This window comes from Triticum urartu, chromosome 5A, assembly GCF_056163025.1.
Source record: "Triticum urartu cultivar PI428250 chromosome 5A, HENAU_Tu73, whole genome shotgun sequence".
NCBI classification, from domain to species: domain Eukaryota; kingdom Viridiplantae; phylum Streptophyta; class Magnoliopsida; order Poales; family Poaceae; genus Triticum; species Triticum urartu.
Genome location: NC_141877.1, coordinates 33,380,295 through 33,385,686, shown reverse-complemented (window position 1 = coordinate 33,385,686; position 5,392 = coordinate 33,380,295). Strand labels below are relative to the sequence as shown.

Sequence of the window (5,392 nt, the reverse complement as noted above, 5' to 3'; positions counted from 1 at the left end):
TTCATTCATGCTCTTTTGTACATGAATTTCAAGCTACAAACTTTTAGGCTCATAAGTTGGCTAGGTTCTACAGGCAGGCGCCTCAAACCCGCCACATACGTTCGGGTGGGCCGCCCGATCACTGTCCAGTCATTTTTTTTGACCCGGACGGGCTCTTTAAACAAGTCTCAGACGCTCGGGCTGACCGGCATCTTCCATATCCAACCCAAATATGGGATGATATGAAGACGTCCGGGCACGCCCGCCATGTAGGACCGACGAAGGGGTCCCACACGAACTCGTCCGGAAAATACAGCGGTCCGACGGACACCTCCTACGTCGTCGTGGTGTGAACGCCGTGTGGCGCCGCTCCGGCTCGCCGCCCGAGAGCAAATCGGCCTATTTAAGCTGGACAGAGTCCCACAACCCTAGTCCATCCACCCCCCCCCTCCCTCTCCCCGCCGCGAGTCCGAGCCCATCCATCTCCTCCCTTTCCCGCTCCAGCACTCTGCCCATGCTCCGAACTAAGATCATGTACTACACAATGCTCACGCCGGAGTGCCACGCCGAGATCCAGTAGGAGATACGGACGAGACAAGCCGCGCGTGCAGCCTGCATCGTTGTCAGGCTGCCTCCGGACTCGCTAGAGCTGGAGGAGGAGGAGGGGCAGTCGGAGGAGGAGGAGGAGGAGCTGGCACCAATGGAGGTGGAGGAGGCGGAGCAGCAGGTGTCGGCATTAAACATGGAGCAGGCGGAGGCGAAGTTCGCCGTTGCTTAGTACGACGAGATGGCGGAGTAGCAGGCCATCCTGGAGTCCATCCAGGATGAGGCCTATGTGAAGGCCAACCGGACGTTCCTCCGGCGGGAGTAGGCGGAGTCTGACACGCTCTTCCCTGAACTCGATGCGGAGATACAGTCAGAGGAGGCCGGAGCGGAGCAACCGGAGGAGCCAGAGCTACAGCTGTTGTCCATGCTGCTAGAGCTGGGCACGAAGATCGTCGACATCTCCAATGATGAGTAGCTAGGTGATCGACATAGTTCGTAGGTTATTTCATTTGCATGTCTTTGTATGAATTTAAGAATCTAATATAAGATGTTCGGATGCAACAGGTGAAATTTAAGGTGTGTCTAGTCACTGCCCGCGCGACACGCCCAAATGCGTCCCTGAACATTTAAGAGATCATATTTGTCATATGTAACTGTAGATACTCTTAGGAGACACATTTGGCTAGACAATCCCAACCATACAAATGTAATACCTGTTAATGTTGCCTCTGATTAAGTAAAGCCTAGCGTACATTCCAGAAAAAACTGACTTACTCTAAACATGGGCAAGTCAAAAATCCAGCCTAAGAAAAAATTGACTTACTCCAGGCAAGTCAAAAATCAGCCTAAAAAGCCATGAAACAAAACAAGAAAAAACATCAACACGAATCTTGACAAAAGAATCAATGTTTAGGAAAAATTGACTTGCCCAAATTTGAAAATTAGGCTCTTCAAAACTCACTAGAGCATCTACAACCAGACTTGAAAAATCCGATTCCTCAAGCGCCCGCAGACACCACCGGGCGCGTCCGTAGATAGTGATTGGTCACGCCTCAATGCATCCGAGTCTCTCATATTTCATCCCCTAAATCCATACAAAGCATGCAAAAAAAAAATCCTACATACTACATAGTATGTACTACCCTAGCTAATCTTTGTCGTCGAAGATGTCGACGGCGTCGGCGCAGGGTGCCAGGTGGACGGGCGCATAGGAGGGCTCCGGCTCCTCCTGCTCGACCTCGTCCATGTAGGTGAACATCTCCTCCTTCACGGCGTGCTGCGCCTCCATCTCCTACCGACGACGGCGTCGCGCCTCCGCATCCGACTCCGAGCGAAGGGAATCGAAGATGGCCTACTGCTACGCTCGCAGATCCGCGTTCCCAGCGTCCCCCACATCCTCCTCCTCCTCTCCTCCTCCTCCTCCAACTCCTCCTCCTCCTCCTCCTCCAACTCCTCCTCCGGATCCACTGCATCCGGAGGTAGCCCCGCGGCAATCCGGGCTTCATGCCTTGCCTGGATCTGCTCAAGGAGCTGCAGTCGACGCTCCAGCGTTAGAAATGAGTAGCCCCTTATCCGGCGGCCTGAGGGCATGGCTACTAGTGGTGGCGGGCGGGGAGTGAAAAGTGGCGACGGCGGCGAACGAGCGGAGGAAAATGTGGAGGGGTAAAGTTTCGGTGTCGGTGGTCGGCTTAAACAGACGGGCTAGTCACTACGTGGCCCGCCGGAGCGGCGCCACGCGGCGACATCGGTCCGATGGTGGAGACGAGTTTCGGACCGTGGGGTTTCCGGGCGATTCCGCGTGAGACCCCGACGTCAGTCAGACGTGACGGACGCGCCCGGTCGCCCCATATCCACTTATATTTAGGCTGGATATGAGGGGTGCCGGTCAATCCGGTCGTTTGAGGCATTCGTCCGGGTCAAATTTTCGCGACCGATCAGTAACCCGATGACCCGCCCGGGTCACCTGATGACCCGCCCGGGCATATGAGGCGGGTTTGAGACGCCCGGCCGTAGATGCTTTTAAGTTTGTGCCCATGCCAGCCCTACCAAAACAAGGGCTTGCCAAAATTTTGGCGCTGGAATTGGCCGCCAGGGACTCGCCCACAGGTTGCTGCAGAATCTGAAAGGGTGACCAAATAATTTGGCCGCAAGGCAGCTCTGGGCTCCCATTCAAACAGCCCCTTACCCTCTGCCATATGAGCTGCGGTGGGAACTTCCTAGCCAAAAACTCGTACTTGTAGTTCTTCTCTCGTAGCGCTATTTCCCCCTTTGTATCCCGAAATGAATCAACGGAGTAAGATGCAGACACAGTAGACACAGTTGATGATAACTAATTTAACAATTAAAGAGAAATTACATGCCAGATTTACTCTACTTTCGGAAGCTACATATATGCAACAGATGCAAGTCTGCCTTAAATAAGTGAAAGTTTTGCATTCGGTGGGAGTGTCTTAAGGAGGGGAGCTCTAACCATATCAAGAGCAGCACTATCTAGTCTAGGAATTGGTTCATCTGGATCCCAAGCATCAGTTAGCCTTTGAGCTGTATCTACAGTCACGACCTCTATTGCAGGAGCATTTTCAACCACGTGCATAAGGAATTCAGCTTGGCCGCGTGCCCCTCTGAATCCTGTAACTCGAACGTCCTTCAGATTAACAAATTTATCTTCACACGGTGGCATTTCTTGTCTCAAAGGTCCATCGGTTGCAAACCACAAAGTGCCAATATCATGAAACTGCAAAAGTCATCAAGATTAGTAGGATTTCTTGCTACCACCTACATGCAAACTGAAAATAATGGCTGACAAAGGGGGGAAAACTATTGAGAGCATTACTCACATGTACTTCCAACTTTTCAATGAACGGAGCAACCCTTAAAAAAGAAACTAAGTAGAGGATTTTGTCATATTCTTCATAATGTATAATCAACAGTATTTGCACATGCCTAAGGTGAGAAAACACACGAGGGCTATTTAACATCCACCGGGCCTGAAAGATAAAACAACAAAGGTTATTGCAAGATTACGTGACTGCCATAACTATAAAATTGTCCCGGTAATAAAATACCTCAAGCTCTTGCATTCCAAGATGCAGTGTCAGGTTGTGTACATCTGGTAGCCCATTGAGGAGTGACGCGATACAATGCTGAAAAACTGCGCCGAGGAACCTAATTGTTGCATTTTCCAGCTTCGCAGCATGATGGAGGGTAATAGGTATGTATGGTCCATCATAAACAAAGGTGGAGAGCATTGGAGCACTGAACTCTATCTTGGTTATATCACAGTGCACGACTTTCAAGTAGCGCAGGTGGGACAATGGCCGCCGAACCACCTTCATTTGATCCTTGAGATGGCATCTGAGTAAGCTCAGCCATTCAAGATTAACACAACTGCACAAGATACTCTCGAGATCCTGCCTAGTGGTCTTGAGTACATGGAGATGAAGCTTATGAAATTGGCAGGAGGTGGTTCGAAACATACAAAGCTGAGTTGAAGACACGCTAGACAGGATACACTTTTCTTGTCTGTAAATTGTTCAAATGGGAATCTGTAATGATCCCCATATTTGGGAAAATTGTCCGGTGGCGCCAAATCAAAAGCTAGACTCTTTGTGTGGGCTGACATAGCAAATCTAATCCAATTATTGAGGTGATCAACAAGCTTGGCCTCGAATATAAATTTAATCTCAAGTTGGTCAAGAGCCCTGCCGCTGTGCTTGGTCAAAACCGCATTAACACGGTCGATGAACATCTGGGTGTGCTGGTGTTTCCTTTTCGCATTCTTACTTGCATCATCGACACCAAAGCTTAGTCTGGGGCAAGCTGTCCATGTACATCTCCAGTCAGTCGACAAAACACTGGTCCGAACAGCTCTTTTGCAGGTAATTTCGATAAAATTGTGCACAGTACATCCTTGAGCAAAAGGAGAAGACAAGTTTAAGTAGAGAAATCTATTTACCCTGACGGACAAGTTGAAAGGCAAAATCAACATACCTCTGGAAGGTCATGAAATTTAAGGCCAGGCCTTCCATTGCGATTCTTGGATGTCTGCTTGACATGGGCATGCTTCTCTGCCGTTATTCTACTCGTCAGATAGTTCCCCATTCCAGTGCTGAAAAGAACATTGAGGAACGTTGGGGAACAAGAGTCAAGAGGGTTAATAGGGACTTGAGATAATAATGTAAGTATGAGTAAACTGAATTTTGTCTGAAACTAAGAATCAGTAAGTAGTGTCGCGTGCATCAGAAAAATCGCATCTTTCTCCGCCGCCCGTAACTAAAAAAGAAGTGGGGGCAAAGAGGAAAGTAATAATAGGATTAGAGAGCAGAGGCAACCTGCGGAGCGGAGGTGCCGGCCGGCGGCGGCGGCTCCTCTTATTCCCCACTCGCCGCGGAGGCAGAGATCTGGGGGGAGCAACCCACGATATTGGTTTCCTTTGAGGATTAGGACCAAAACTCTGACGGGAGGTGGGTAGGCCGGAGAGGCGACGAGCGGCGAGCGCCGAGCGGCGAAGGCGCGGTTGCGAAGGTCGAAAGTGGACGGGCAGCGAGGTCGAAACGCAGGGACAGACAAGAAACAGAGCCCTCCCTCCCAGCGGGCGTCCTTTTATCTGTGCAGCCAGCCCCGTATCCTGCCTCCATATTCGGAAATGGCGTTGACTTTTACTACTTGCCTCCGTATCTGATTCGCGGCCAATGCTGAGACTTATCACGCCGGGTGGGACCAGCGTCGCACGGTCCCGTCGTGCCTCGGGCTCGGACCTGTCGGCCCGGCAATTTTTTTTTGAGCATCACCCAAAAGGGAAAAGATTCTAATCATCCGACGGATCCAATGCTAAACGCCGCGTCTTTCCTGTGCGCCACGTGCCCAC

General features: G+C 50.7%; 1 non-coding gene across 1 annotated transcript; it reads right to left on the bottom strand.

Moving 5' to 3' along the window:
* Window positions 1–2,844: 2,844 nt before the first annotated feature.
* On the bottom strand, window positions 2,845–5,171 carry LOC125507576 (F-box/FBD/LRR-repeat protein At1g13570). The gene is made up of 5 exons (XR_015603870.1): window positions 4,857–5,171; window positions 4,516–4,633; window positions 3,591–4,434; window positions 3,363–3,512; window positions 2,845–3,259 (listed from the first exon to the last, which is right to left on the bottom strand). It is a non-coding gene; the product is annotated as an F-box/FBD/LRR-repeat protein At1g13570 (transcript).
* Window positions 5,172–5,392: the final 221 nt, after the last annotated feature.